General features: G+C 46.0%; 1 protein-coding gene across 2 annotated transcripts in view; it reads left to right on the plus strand.

Annotated features, from left to right (window-relative positions):
- The window catches only part of LOC132493270 (forkhead-associated domain-containing protein 1-like), a 146,020-nt gene that overhangs the window by 30,033 nt on the left and 99,992 nt on the right, over positions 1–15,995 (plus strand). For both annotated transcript variants that reach the window (XM_060103621.1, XM_060103622.1), the window contains exon 2: positions 13,389–13,453. The gene's annotated coding sequence lies outside the window, so the exon portion shown is untranslated. The remainder of the gene's footprint in view (positions 1–13,388; positions 13,454–15,995) is intronic.

The raw sequence follows: 15,995 nt of genomic DNA on the forward strand, positions 1-15,995 counted from the left end.
CGATGATGGACACTTAGGTTGTTTCCATCTCCGGGCTATTGTAAATAGGGCTGCTATGAACATTTTGGTACATCACTCTTTTTGAAGTATGGTTTTCTCATGGTATATGCCCAGTAGAGGGATTGCTGGGTCATATGGTAGTTCTATTTGTAGTTTTTTAAGGAACCTCCATACCGTTCTCCATAGTGGCTGTACCAATTCACATTCCCACCAGCAGTGCAAGAGTGTTCCCTTTTTTCCACGCCCTCTCCAGCATTCATTGTTTCTAGATTTTTTGATGATGGCCATTCTGACTGGTGTGAGATGATATCTCGTAGTTTTGATTTGCATTTCTCTAATGAGTAAAGATGTTGAGCATCCTTTCATGTGTTTGTTGGCAGTCTGTATATCTTCTGTGGAGAAATGTCTATTTAGGTCTTCTGCCCATTTTTGGATGGGGTTGTTTGTTTTTTTGTTATTGAGCTGCATGAGCTGCTTATAAATTTTGGAGATTAATCCTTTGTCAGTTGCTTCATTTGCAAATATTTTCTCCCATTCTGAGGGTTCTCTTTTGGTCTTGTTTATGGTTTCCTTTGCTGTGCAAAAGCTTTGAAGTTTTATTAGGTCTCATTTGTTTATTTTCGTTTTGATTTCCATTTCTCTAGGAGGTGGGTCAAAAAGGATCTTGCTGTGATTTATGTCATAGAGTGTTCTGCCTATGTTTTCCTCTAAGAGTTTGATAGTGTCTGGCCTTACATTTAGGTCTTTAATCCATTTTGAGCTTATTTTTGTGTATGGTGTTAGGGAGTGATCTAATCTCATACTTTTACATGTCCCTATCCAGTTTTCCCAGCACCACTTATTGAAGATACTGTCCTTTCTCCACTGTACATTCCTGCCTCCTTTATCAAAGATAAGGTGAGCATATGTCCGTGGGTTTATCTCTGGGCTTTCTATCCTGTTCCATTGACCTATCTTTCTGTTTTTCTGCCAGTACCATACTGTCTTGATTACTGTAGCTTTGTAGGATAGTCTGAAGTCAGGGAGCCTGATTCCTCCGGCTCCATTTTTCGTTCTCAAGATTGCTTTGGCTATTTGGGGTCTTTTGTGTTTCCATACAAATTGTGAAATTTTTTGTTCTAGTTCTGTGAAAAATGCCAGTGGTAGTTTGATAGGGATTGCATTGAATCTGTAGATTGCTTTGGGTAGTAGAGTCATTTTCACAATGTTGATTCTTGCCATCCAAGAACATGGTATATCTCTCCATCTATTTGTATCATCTTTAATTTCTTTCATCAGTGTCTTATAATTTTCTTCATACAGACAGGTCTTTTGTCTCCTTAGGTAGGTTTATTCCTAGATATTTTATTCTTTTTGTTGCAATGGTAAATGGGAGTGTTTCCTTGATTTCACTTTCAGATTTTTCATCATTAGTATATAGGAATGCCAGAGATTTCTTTGCATTAATTTTGTATCCTGCAACTTTACCAAATTCACTGATTAGCTCTAGTAGTTTTCTGGTATCATCTTTAGGATTCTCTATGTATAGTATCATGTCATCTGCAAACAGTGACAGCTTTACTTCTTCTTTTCCGATTTGAATTCCTTTTATTTCCTTTTCTTCTCTGATTGCTGTGGCTAAAACTTCCAAAACTATGTTGAATAAGAGTGGTGAGAGTGGGCAACCTTGTCTTGTTCCTGATCATAGTGGAAATGGTTTCAGTTTTTCACCAATGAGGACGATGCTGGCTGTGGGTTTGTCATATACGGCCTTTATTATGTTGAGGAAAGTTCCCTCTATGCCTACTTTCTGCAGGGTTTTTATCATAAATGGGTGTTGAATTTTGTCAAAAGCTTTCTCTGCATCTATTGAGATGATCATATGGTTTTTCTCCTTCAATTTGTTAATATGGTGTATCACGTTGATTGATTTGCGTATATTGAAGAATCCTTGCATTGCTGGAATAAACCCCACTTGATCATGGTGTATGATCCTTTTAATGTGCTGTTGGATTCTGTTTGCTAGTATTTTGTTGAGGATTTTCGCATCTATGTTCATCAGTGATATTGGCCTGTAGTTTTCTTTCTTTGTGACATCCTTGTCTGGTTTTGGTATCAAGGTGATGGTGGCCTCGTAGAATGAGTTTGGGAGTGTTCCTTCCTCTGAAATTGTTTGGAAGAGTTTGAGAAGGATAGGTGTTAGCTCTTCTCTAAATGCTTGATAGAATTCGCCTGTGAAGCCATCTGGTCCTGGGCTTTTGTTTGTTGGAAGATTTTTTATCACAGTTTCAATTTCAGTGCTTGTGATTGGTCTGTTCATATTTTCTATTTCTTCCTGATTCAGTCTTGGCAGGTTGTGCATTTCTAAGAATTTGTCCATTTCTTCCAGGTTGTCCATTTTATTGGCATAGAGTTGCTTGTAGTAATCTCTCCTGATCTTTTGTATTTCTGCAGTGTCAGTTGTTACTTCTCCTTTTTCATTTCTAATTCTATTGATTTGAGTCTTCTCCCTTTTTTTCTTTATGAGTCTGGCTAATGGTTTATCAATTTTGTTTATCTTCTCAAAGAACCAGCTTTTAGTTTTATTGATCTTTGCTATCATTTCCTTCATTTCTTTTTCATTTATTTCTGATCTGATTTTTATGATTTCTTTCCTTCTGCTAACTTTGGGATGTTTTTGTTCTTCTTTCTCTAATTGCTTTAGGTGCAAGATTAGGTTATTTATTCGAGATGTTTCCTGTTTCTTAAGGTGGGATTGTATTGCTATAAACTTCCCTCTTAGAACTGCTTTTGCCACATCCCATAGGTTTTGGGTCGTCGTGTCTCCATTGTCATTTGTTTCTAGGTATTTTTAAATTTCCTCTTTGATTTCTTCAGTGATCACTTCGTTATTGAGTAGTGTATTGTTTAGCCTCCATGTGTTTGTATTTTTTTACAGCTCTTTTCCTGTAATTGATGTCTAGTCTCATAGCATTGTGGTCGGAAAAGATACTTGATACAATTTCAATTCAAAAAAAATTTTTTTTAGCTAAGTAGTATTCCATGGTATATATATATATATCACATCTTCCTTACCCATTCATCTCTTAATAAACACTTAGCTTGCTTCCATATGTTATCAATTGTAAATAGTGCTGCCATGAACATTAGGGTGCATATATCTTTTCAAATTAATGTTTTTTGGTTTTATTTTTTTCGATATATATCCAGGAATGAAAATGCTGTGTCATATGGTAGTTCTAATTTTTTTTACAAGTTTATTGGAGTACAGTTGATTCACAATGGCGTATTAGTTTCTGCTTTATAACAAAGCGAATCAGTTATACATATACACCTGTTCCCATATCCCCTCCCTCTTGTGTCTCCCTCCCTCCCACCCTGGACCCCTCTTTACCGCTTCCCAGCAGGTGTATTGTCCTGTCCCTGCTGGACTCTCCCTCTCCCTCCCATTCCTCTTCCACGGCCTGGTGGGAGAGTGGGGAGAGGGACAAGGAAACTTAGGGGAAGCAGCAACGTTTCAGCCTTATAAGAGTGAGATAATGGCTTCCGTGGTGGTGCAGTGGTTGAGAGTCCACCTGCCGATGCAGGGGACACGGATTGGTACCCCGGTTCGGGAAGATCCCACATGCCGCGGAGTGGCTGGGCCCACGAGCCATGGCCGCTGAGCCTGCGCGTCTGGAGCCTGTGCTCCGCAACGGGAGAGGCCACAACCGTGAGAGGCCCGCATACCCCCCCCCAAAAAAATAAATAAAGAGTGAGATAAGTTTGTAAAAAAAGATACCAGGTACATTGACTCACTGGGTTAAAAAGTTACGTTAAAACACGCAATTTGGCAAAGCTCTTTGGCTGAATGTTTACTGACAGTGGGTTCAGAATTCTGTACTGGGGGAGTACACGTCCGCTCCCCTCAGGCACCTTTGAGTCCAAGAGGCATTTGGAGAAGCTAAAATCATAGAAAACTACAGGTGCTCACGCACCCTTCAAAGGGTGTCTACAAACACACACACACACACACACACACACACACACACACACACACAAAGGGCACGTTTGGATGTCACAAAGTCCATGGATTGTCCAAAGCCTGCCCCTTGATTCCAGTTAAGAAGTTCTAGTCTACTTATCAAAATCTTGAGAATGTGGTGTCACTGTTGACCCAGAGATTTCACTACCTGAATAAAAATGTCACATGTACAAAATACTAAATGGAAAAATCTGCAGTTCAACACAGATTATTTTTCTGAATAAAAATGTCACATGCGCAAAAAGACTAAATGGAAAAATTTCCAATTCCAGACAGGTTATTTTTCTATGAGGGTAGGAAGTATATGGTAGCCGAGATGCAGAGAAGAAAATAGCCAACTCAGGGTCATGCAGTGTCACTGGAAGCTTCTTCTGAACCTCCCAACTCGTACTTCCACTCCTCCCCTTGGGGTCTGAGTCTTGCTTTTTTTCTTGGGTTTCCCTGGTGGCACAGTGGTCAAGAATCCGCCTGCCGATGCAGGGGACACAGGTTCGAGCCCTGGTCCGGGAAGATCCCACATACCGCGGAGCACCTAACGCCCGTGCGCCACAACTACTGAGCCTGCAAGCCATAACTCCTCAGCCCGTGAGCCACAACTACTGAGCCCACGCGCCTAGGGCCCATGCTCTGCCGCAAAGAGAAGCCACCTCAATGAGAAGCCTGCACACCGCACCGAAGAGTAGCCCCCGCTCGCCACGACTAGAGAAAGCCTGCGCCCGGCAACGAAGACCCAACGCAGCCGAAAATAAGTAAAACAAAAATCTTAAGGAAAAAAAACAAGAATTCTCATTGTTGTGCAACCATCCCGACCATCCATCTCCAGAATGTTTTCATCCTGTCAAAGTGAAACTCTGTCCCCATTAAACACTGACTCCCCATTCCCCTCCCAGCCCCTGACACCCACCACTCCACTTTCTGTCTCTATGAATTTGACCCGTCTGGGGACCTCACAGAAGTGGAATCATGTAACATTTGTCCATTTGTATCTGACTTATCCACTTAGCTTAATGTCTTCGCGTGTCATTTGTGTGGTAGCCTGTGTCAAAATTTCCTTCCTAGACCCCAAAGCCAGTGTGGACAGTACACAGTGAGTGAGAAGGAAATAAAACCGTGGGTCTGAAGAAGTTCAGATGTTTGCCAAGTGCAGTGGGAAAGCAGTGAATGAGAGGTGTCCTGATCCAGTTTGCACTGAAAGGGGAACAATTGATTTTGGCTGCTGCATAAATGGATGCGGTGGGGATTCAGTAAGAGTGGAAGTCGGGAGACCCAGATAAGGTTAGGAATTTGGCGTGGTAGTCCAGGAAGACGATGTCTAAGAAGATGGAGAGAAGTAAACAGGTTCTCTATGTTTGGAGGGAGAATCAGCAGGGCTCATCGGGGGATCAGATTGCGGGGAGGTAGCGGGGCGCTATTCTGTTTACTCTGTGTGCACGTGTGTGCTTACGCCTCTACTGCTGAGACTTAATTGTTTCTACAAAGAAACACTAACCTTTCCTCTTAAAAGTGGAATTGTTAAATTTTCACTGTTCATACAAAGAAATGTCAATCTTTGAAAAATACATAAATGGTCTTTGTATCAATTAGAAACTTTCCTTCCTGTTTGTGGGTGAATAATATCTGTTGGTGAATATACACACTACATTTTCTTGATCCATTCATCTGTCAGTGAACACTTGGTTTGTTTCCACATTTTGGCTCTGAATCTTGCTTTTGAATTATTGTTTGGACTTTGATGAGAAGTATCTCTGTTGTTCAGGATGTGCCCAGAGGTTTATTCTGTCTTCTGATCACTTCCATATTTCTAATTAGCCCAAGCAGTGCATACGTAGAGTCAAATCAGTTCATCCAAGGTGCAGGGACTGAGTGTCTCTTTGGTTTGCACTCGTGGACTTTCTGAGATGTTCTAGGTCTCAGAGGCCGTGCAAAGAGTGTCTGAGGTCCTCCAGAGCTGCCACAGCCTGGCTCTCCTCAGGGTCTGCACTGCTGGGAAAAGCACTGCTGCTTGAGGACCTGTGTCCCTCTGCTGTAGACGTTGCATTGTTAGGAGGCAAGTGAATTCAGATTTGCGTTCATCATGCTTTCAACCATCACAGCTGATTGGGTCCTTGTATAACAAAACAGAAGTTCACTCTCCCTCTTGGCTAACAGGCTTTCAAATATTAGAAGGTTGGTATTCTGTCCCCATGAAAATTTCTCTTGTATACTGTGAAATACCCTGATTGCTTTATCTAGTCTTCAGATCTGGATTTGCATAATCCCACCCCACCACACCTTGTCCAAATGTGCTACAGTTGGGTGGGACCCACCTTAATATGTGTTGGTATGTTGTCCAAAAATGGTGTAAACAGCCCAGATTGAATGTGATGTTGTAAGTGAGCAGGACCTTGTGGGGCCTTCCTGGGACAGATTCTCCCCATGTCTTCTGCCTGCTTCTTGTCTTTAGAAAATTTTAGCCTCCTAGCCTCCCGTGAGTTGGAAACAAACAATTTAATCAGAGAAGGGAGAAAGTGCCAAAAGAAAGGAAAAGAGTCCCAAAAGACCAAATAATACTAGTGTAGCCGTTAAACAAAGTCAAGGACCTTTAGTTCCTCCTCAAGGGCTGTAGATACTGTTCTGAGCCACATCCTTGGAGCTGTTTTGCAGAGACTGAAGCCCCCAGCAGGGGGGAGGAAGGTAACTGCATGCTGCCCACAAGCACGTAGACCCCAGACCAGCTGGAACCAGCCGGTTGATGATGTTGACCTCAGATTACCTCACCACCAACCAATCGGAAGAATGTCCACAAGCTGACCACACACCCCTCAACCTCCTCTCCCTCACCCCACTCGTTTGTAATTCACTTTAAACATTTTTAAAATTTTATATTGGGAGTATAGTTGATTTACAGTGTTGTGTTAGTTTCCGGTGTACAGCAAAGTGATTCAGTTATATGGACACAGATATCTATTCTTTTTCAGATTGTTTTCCCATTTAGGTTGTTACCGAATTTTGCTTTATTTTCGTGGTGCTGTGTGGCTTGTAGGATCTCAGTTCCCTGACCAGGGATTGAACCCGGGCCACGGCCGTGAAAGACCAGAATCCTAACCTCTGGGCCACCAGGGAACTCCCTAGGTTAATACAGTATATTGAGTAGAGATCCCTGTGCTCTACAGGAGGTCCTTGTTGATTTCCTGTTTTATATATAGTTGTGTGCATATGTTAGCCCCAACCTCCTGATCTATCCCTCTCCCCCACCTTTTCTCTTTGGTAAACCTCAGTTTTTTTTCTATGTCTGTGAGTCTGTTTCTGTTTTGTTGAGAAGTTCATTTGTATCACTGTTTTAGATTCCACATAGGAGTGATAGCATATGGTATTTGTCTTTGTCTGACATCCTTCACTTAGTATGATAATCTCTAGGTCCATCCATGTTGCTGCACATGGCATAATCTCATTCTTTTTTATGGCTGAGTAGTATTCCATCACACATATGTACCACATCTTCCCTATCCATCCCTCTGTCGATGGACATTTAAGTTGCTTCCATGTCTTGGCTATTGTAACTCGTACTGCTATACATATTGGGGTGCACGTGTCTTCTTGAATTATGGTTTTCTCTGGGTATATGCCCAGGAGTGGGATTGCTGGGTCCTACGGTAGCTCTAGCTTTAGTGTTTTGAGGAACCTCCACACTGTTCTGCATAGCGGCAGCACCAGTGTACATTCCCACCGACAGCCTCACCACATCTGTAAACACCTTTCCCTGAAAGCCACTGGGGAGTGGGGGCCTTTTGAGCCCTAGATACCTGGACGCCTTGCTTGTTGCCCTGCCATAAACGTGGCACTTTCCTTCACCGTGACCCATGTCAGTAGATTGGCTTTAGTGCATGTGGGCGAGTGGACCCAAGTTTGGTTCAGTAACAGCGTGTTTGGAGATAAGCAAAACTATCACCTCTCCTCCTCTCTTTTCCTCCTGTGGATGCAGTTTAATATAACAACGGCTGTAGCTCTAGTGCAGAAATATCAGTAGGGTGAAGCAGAAGTGCTTTGCCAATACAGTCCTTTGGGCATGAGAGTCATGTGGAGAAAATATTCCAACACAGATGCCTGGACCCAGCCTCACAGATTCTAATTCCACAGCACTGAGCCAGGGCCTAATTTTAACCTTCTCAATTGACATGCTTGTGATTTGGAAATGACTGGGTGGGATGTGCCACCCAGGCTGGTGCAGTAGGGGGTCTTCAAGGCGTCGTTGAATGCAATAAGCAGGAGGGAGGTGAACCGTGACCTGGATTTCAACCAGGCAGCCTCTGGCAGGGCTGTGGCCGGGCCATGGGTCCACAGCTGAGCGGACGTCTGTGTCAGCCTGCAGTCCTCCTGCCAACGGGTCCGTGACAAGCCCTCCAGCGGCCTGATGCTGCTGCGGATGAGCAGCCCTGGGATCGGAGTTCAGCCCAGGCACCTACGTGGTACATACATAGTGCATGTGCTTGTGAGGAAACCGCCCTCTCCACCAGGAAGCCTGGAGCACATCCTCCCGTACAGCCCTCAGAGGGGACCAACCCTGCTGACACCTTGATCTCAGACTTGCAGCCTGCGTAAATGTCGGACAGTGCATTTGTGTTGCTTAAGCCCGCCAGTGTGTCGTATTTTGTGACGCAGCCCAAGTAAACTGCTACGACCTGTATTTTGAGTAAGAAGGAATTCACATGAGACAGTCACTTTCCTGCTTCCCCTGCCTTTATTTTTTTTATTTTTATTTGTCAAAAATTATTTATCTCTCTTAGGCTGCATCGTGTCTAATTGCAGCACGTGGGCTTAATTGCCCTGTGGCGTGTGGGATCTTAGCTCCCTGACCAGTGTTCCCAGGCTTTGAACCCACGTACCCTGTATTAGAAGGCGGATTCTTTACCACTGGAACACCAGGGAAGTCCCTCCCCTGCCTTTAAATTAAGACGTGTCGCTGAGCTTCAAAGAAGAGCCTGTCCTTTTCTGTTAGATTACAAACTTGAGTTTTCTTCTTAAACATTGCGTTTCCTGGTTGTGGTAGATGTGTTAGTGTTGAAAAAAATGGTTGAGAGACTTTAAGAGGAAAATGATTTTACAAATCCTGAAGATGGGTGCCAGTTATCTTGATAAAATTGGTATGTTAAGAGACCCAAAATAAACAGGAGAAAACACAGGCAACTACTAAGGAAATGCAGGATGGGAAAGGCTTCTTCAAGTACAGTGTCCAAGCTGATGAAAAGTATGAAGTGAAAGTGAAAGATTTGAACACAAAATATCTTTTTAAGTGTCTGTATAACAGAATGTGAGAGTAAAAAATTAAGTTAAAAGATAAAGAACAGGGATTGACAGATACACACTTTTATATGTAAAATAGATAAACAGTAAGGACCTACTGTATAGCCCAGGGAACTATGTTCAATATCTTGTAATAACCCATAATGGAAAAAAGAACCTGAAAAAGAATACATATATTCTTACATAAATACATGTAACTGAGTCACTTTGCTGTACACCTGAAATATTGTAAACGAAGTATACTTCAATAAAAATAGATAAGTGACAAAGTAGGGAAAATATCTGTATTTAATAGAAATGCAGATACAAAAAGAGAAAGCTTTATATTGTAAATCTCCATATATATGAAGAGATCTTAATGAAAGCAAACTAAAAGGTGGCCATTGCTGCTTCTGGTCAAGGTGAAATCGCAGGGTCCAGGTTTACCCTCCTAGCTTCAACAACTTTAAAAAGGGGGAAATGTATATAATGACAGTTTTTCACCTTTTGGAGAGAGGGGTGAGTCGTGAGAGACATCAGCTCACTGCTGGACATCCTGTTCATTGGGATGACTCCATACTTATTATTCCCTTTTTTAGAGCATTTCCTCAAGACAACTTGTAATAGAAAGACTTCCAGAGAGTGTGCAGGGCAGGGGGCTGGGGAGCCCAGCATGTCTCTGGGCTGAAGGGATAGAGTGAGGTGTTGAGGTGGGCACAGCAGCTGGGGTTCACAGGCCACCCCAGTCTTCTGCTGAGACACGGTCAGTGCACGTGGGTGAGGTGAGAACTGGAGGCCTGGTGGCGTGCTCATGGGCGCACTGCCCTTCCAAGGCGCTTCCCAGCAAGGTACTCCGTGTAGCTGATGTCCTTACGTGGTGAACTTGGAAAATGCGAGAAATGCGCCCTGGAGGTTTGCCAGGCTCAGGCTCAGAGGAGGTGTGGTCGCTGTCATTCCCACACAAGCAGCATTTCATCGGTGAGAATTCAGGCAGAGGCCACAGTCAGCAGCAGCAAGAACTGGAAAAGACCATTCGTGGCTCTAAGCAGCCACTTCCAAGAGCAGTTTTGGGGAAGCACACATTTTGTGCAGGATTCATTTAATGTGGCAGTTCAGCTGGGGAAATCAGGAATGGGTTAGGTGCTTATTCATTTGCATGAATCATCACTTCTTATTTCCGTTTTTAGAGGATTTCCTCAAGATGCTTGTAATAGAAATACTTCCTCTGTCCCTTTCGTAAGTATCTAAATCTTTTTAAAAGCTAAATCAGTCTCTTGCCAGCATTACAACCCAGGAATGTTTATGTTAAGGACCTGAGAGCTATCTTCTTTATCTCTCTGTCACCAGGGGAGTTTAGGCTAGGTGTTAGGCACTTTCCTCTGAGCTATAAGTACGTGCTTGTCCTAGAGATAGGAGAAGTTGTCTTTCTCCTTTGGATAAAGGGTATTAACTAGCATGGACAACCACCGAGATGACCAGGTGAATTTAGGATGTACTCTGAAAGAATGTATGCCATTTTTATGGTGGTGTCAAGTCTATTCCCATGAGGCAAGTTCCCGTTTATCTTGAGAACCTGTATGCAACAGATTTTATCTGCTGAGCTATAAAAAAAAAGGTGAGGTTGATTTCATTTGCACAAACATTAGTGGTTCACCTGTGGGTGCACAGCACAGTCTGGTTTAATGGTTATTCAACAGTAAAACCGTTTTCTTTATCTCTACATTTGTGGAGAGGATTTTCTCGGTTGGTGAGAGATTTTATTTTTATTTTTATTTTGTGTGTTCGTTAATTAATTAATTAATGAGACTGTGCTGCACAGCATGCGGGATCTTAGTTCCCCAACCAGGAATCAAACACGTGCCCCCTGCAGTGGAAACTAGGAGTCTTCACCACTGGACCACCAGGGAAGTCCCTGGAGATTTTATTTTTACCTTTTCCCCTAGCAGCTTTTAAGGAACACTTGTCCAAGAACACAGTTATATTATTTCACCCCCAGTGATAAATAGTGATAAATCATTACCCTTCTGATTCCATTTTTGAAAAATGATATTTTTACCTAACATAAACAGTATCCTCTTTAAGAGGTAAGATCCCAGGTATCTGTTTTCTGTTTTCGGTTTGTGTGTACGTTCTGATTTTCGTACAGTTTTTAATGCGTTGGTTGTGTAATCTAAAGAGCTACAGTTTCTATTTTCTTTTCCTTCCGTGGGCAATATTAGTTTGTGTCATGGCTGGGCATTTATTGTATTCTAGGATTTGAATGAAAGTTGTAGCGTTTCAGTTAAGCGAACATGATACCCTCCTTCCCCTCTCCTGGTGGTGGGGGAATCTCAGATGGAACCCGAAATGTCCCAGGGCCGGGAAAGGACCAGGGACCCTGGAGACCATCACACAGCCCCCACTTGAGGCCACACCTTTCCTTGATCCCTAACAGGAGTGAAGACAAATGGGCAATGGAGTCCCTGGTCCAGGCGGCACACCCTCGCAGCACAGCAGCACTTGAGCGCCAGATGAGATGGAGACATTTCATACGCTCACTATCTTGACGGCACGGAGACTTCTGGGAGGCTTCTGGAGTCCGGGTACTTGTCCCGCGCTGCTGGCGGGCTTTGGCAGGCGGACTTCGGGCGTCCGCCTGCGCAGGTGCGCCTCATGATTTGTGCGTGTTGGCGCACGCGCACCGTCGCCGCCCCGCCCTCGCTTGCTGTGCGTGCCCAGGTCGTCGCTGGCCGTCGTTCCCCCATCTTGGCCTCTTGCGGGCGAGCATTTCGGGGCCTGCGGGGCGGTACGCTGTCCGGGCCGGTCGGCAGCCCGCGGGAGCGGGCTGTGCGGGCGAGGGTTCGCGTGGGCCGGGCGGAGGTTGGAACTGTGACCTCCGAGCTCGAGCCGCGGAGCCCGCGTTTGGGCCGGAGTGGCCGGGCGGCCGGCGGCGGTGCAGTGCCCGACCATGTGCAGCGCGGGGCCAAGCGAGGTCCCGGGAGGGACGTGGGCCCAGAGCCGGCTCCTCTGGTCTCGGGAGGCGGAGCGGAGGGATCCCGAGAGAGGAGCGCGCCCGAGGAGCAGCCCCCGGACCGGAACCTCGGAAGCCCGGGGCCTGTGAGCGAGTCCCGACGGGGTAGGTGTTGCGTCTGCAGGCCTGTAGTTGGTTGTGGAGCCTGCGGCCCTTGAAGAGCAGGGCTTGGGGTAGCCCGCCCCGGGCCCCGCGGTAGAGCCACCTGGAAGGTTTGACCGCTTCCCGGAGGTGGAGGGGCCTGGCTGGAGGACAGGGCTGGCTGCTCCGGATGGGGCTCCCCTGGGACTTGTGAGCTCTGGGTGTCCTGGGGGAGCAGGGTCCACAGGCTCGGCCGGGACGTGCCGCGTCTTCCCCTCCGTCCAACCCCGATCCTCCACCTCCTCCTAGTCCTCCCCGTCCTGTCGCCGTCTCGGCATCTCGCACGTGTGTCTCAAGGCGCGTCAGCACCTTGGTTGTCTAATGTAAGCTTCCGCCGCCCCCCTGGGTTGTGCCCTGTGGAGTCGCCCAGTGTAATCGGTGCAGGATGAGTCTGCAGGGCTTCTGTCCTGCTGCCTCGGGTGAGGAAGGAAGCGATGGGGCCTGAGAAGGGAGATGACTTGTCCTAGATCCTCACCAGGTGTGCACGTGGGGTCGCTCACAGGACTCCAAACTCCTAGGGCAGGTGTTCTGTCCACTTAAAGTCAGTTTTAATAAAAGATGTTTTTGAGCGTCGCACTTAAGTTTGTAAAGTTTGTACAAATCATGGCAAGACTGAAACGCACCTGAGTGTGTCCCTTTATTCTGGGTATCCTGTGGATGTTCTGATCTAAGTTGTTAACAGACTGAGAAGAGGTAAACTATAAGCGTTTTTAAATTTCATATTTAATGACGGAGGTTTATTTTAATAGGATTCAATGTACACTCGCTACGGAAAAATAAAGTATCCCCTCAGGTACCAGAGTCACGTGGGAGTTACAGACCTGAGGGCGGTTGCTCCCTCCTTATTCTCACAGGCCCTTCTGAAGGTGAAAGGACGGGTCTCCCACAGGGGTCTCTTGTGGAGCGCGGGGCGGGTGCTCGTGCACCCCGAGCCGCTTCAGTCGTAGCTTCACTGCCTGCGTTTTCCTTCTCCAGGCCCGCGTCCACTGTCACAGTCCTGCACGTTGTTCCAAGAGCAGCGGAAAATGAATCAGCCTCTGGTGAGTTTTGCTGTTTATGTGTTTTCCTGCTGCTGTTCTTTTGTGATAACACCTTGGGAGGCGAATAGTTCAAAAGTTAAAATGGGAAACTAGGAGTAGGTAAAAGATGTGGTTAGACAAAGCGTAGAGGAGCAGGTCAGCGCCAAGTGTTTCTGGCAAGTTCTACGTGTAGATCCCAGGATCCTCTTAGAGCCACAGTACAAGCCTCATGTTCTTGACATTTGTGGCAAAACACCATCCCTTGCTTGACTTACATGGTCCTGCCGAAGCACTTTTGTTCTCGAGCGTTAAAAGGTTTCCTTGAGGATCCCGCTGTAGGCCGCGAGCCTTCCTGAGTGGCAGCCCCTAACGTGTTGACATTGGTGCCTTCCTTGTGCTTCCTGTAAGCCGAGAGCGTGCTGTCCAGGGAGCACTCAGTGCATATAACTTGTCTGTTCAGTAGAACACCGTTGTCACATAGGTACATTGTTTTCAGTGCTCAGTCGAGGGATGCAATGAGGATCATCTGGAAGAACAGCCTTGTCACCCTTCCAGTAAATTGCGCTGTTTGTCTCTTACAATCTCAGAGGGTCGCGTTACACACCATGCAGTGAGGTCTCTGGCAAAGATTCTTGTTTCCCAGCTGAATTGTATCGTGCAGCCTGCGGTCTTGGTTCTGCCCCTCCACGGAACCTGACCTGGCATCCAGCATACAAAGCAGTGGAGATTTGCCAGTCGTCACCTCAGACCACTGTCGCCTTGCCATCTGCAGAGTCTGCTCTGTTGGTTTCTGTGACAGATCTCTCCTTGCTGTCTTCCTGACTGATTCTTTCTTCCGCCCTCTTTGTGTGTTGTCTTTTCACCCTTGGTTCATGACCCTTCAACCCGTCTGATCTCACCCTCTGGTGCTTTTCACCTCCAACTCTGTCAGTTCTCCCACCTGGACCAGATAGATGCCTCTGTCCAGCCACTTGCCAGCATCTCTATGGAGTTTGTCCAAAGGGCACCTCGGATTACTAGATCCAGTAGATCCAGAAATGATTATTTACAGCTCCCCTGCCCCTTGCCTTGTCCTGTTGTCCCTGGTGGCTCATCGTTGCATCATCCAGCCTGTCACCTACCCAGAAAAATGAGTTCATTCTAAAGTCCTTCTCCATCCTCTGTTACCACGTTGTAGTGTGAGGCTTGTTAATGTCGTATTCTGAATGGTTTTTATTCGTTCTCCTTCATCCCATACTTGCTACCATTAAAACAGCTCATCTGTTCATTCCTGTAGTTACAGAAACTTTTCTTCTGTGCCGCTACCTCTTTCCTCCAGCAGCTCAAGTGTATTCTCCATGCTGAGTATTTCTCCTAAAATATTAATCACAGCGTTTTGTCTGCATGTGGGAAGCACTTTAGAGGTTCCTTGGGTGACTGGACAAACGAGGTTGCCGTTCCGCGGAGCCATTAACCATCGAGCCCAGCACTGGGGGGAGGTCGTACCTCGCTGATGATGCGTTTGGATGGATCTGTGGGGTAAAATCCTGATCGGAGAGGCTTAGGAGAGAGGAGTGGGAGAACTGGGTTTGTTCTGGTCCCAACTTTTTCAAGACATTTTGCTGTGACGGGGAAAATAGAAACTGGACAGTAGCTGGGGTAGGAGCTGAGGTCCGGGGAGGATGTTGTGTTGTGTTGTGTTGTGTTGTGTTGTGTTGTGATGGGAGAAATAACAGTGGGAATGATCCAGTAGATGCGTGTTGGGGAGGGGAGAGCTGCTGCCCGTGGTCCTGGAGTGGGGAGGGGATGGCTGAGCAGGGTTGCAGGTGGGGAAGCCCTCCGATGGCTTCTCTGTTCTCAGGGAAGCAGCTCCTCAGCTGAGGGTGAGGGTGAGGTTGGGGGTTTGAGGGGAGAGCAGAGCTCTGGGGCCCAGCCCCATCGTGACCATCAGCACACACAGTGCAGCCAGCTGGGAAGACTGTACTTGCCTTCCCTGCCTGAAAAGCATCTCCTTTCTTAAATCTGGGAGTAATTACTCTTTGGGGAGCCTATGTAATTACATGGGTGCTTCTCAGCTCAAAGCGAATTGAGTGCCAGTTCTGGCCACGGACATTTTCTTCTCTGCTGATGGAAGGGTCCCCAGAGGAAGTGTCCTGCTTGCCTGGCTCTTGGCCTCGAGGACCCTTCACACCATCTAGTGTTCTGTCTTTTATCTTTGACATAAGCATCAAACGTCTTCAGTTTCTGCATGTGATCTTAAGAAGCAATTCTCTGCTTCCAGGAGCTTCTGTGCTCCTCGGGAAAGACACTTCACAGACCTAATTAGGGGAGAGGACGGGAATCCTGCCCGTCGATACGTAGGGAACTCCAGAGTGCTGACAAAGCAGAGCCTGCTTTTATTTATTTATTTATTCATTCATTTTAATTTTTTATTTGTTTACTATTTAACTTATTCAGTTTCAGCTGCGTTGGGTCTCTGTTGCTGCGCGCGGGCTTTGTTCTCTAGTTGCGGCGAGTGGGGGCTACTCTTCGTGGCAGTGCGTGGGCTTCTCATTGCGGTGGCTTCTCTTATTGTGGAGCACAG

This window comes from Mesoplodon densirostris, chromosome 7 (genome assembly GCF_025265405.1).
Source record: "Mesoplodon densirostris isolate mMesDen1 chromosome 7, mMesDen1 primary haplotype, whole genome shotgun sequence".
NCBI classification, from domain to species: Eukaryota; Metazoa; Chordata; class Mammalia; order Artiodactyla; family Ziphiidae; genus Mesoplodon; species Mesoplodon densirostris.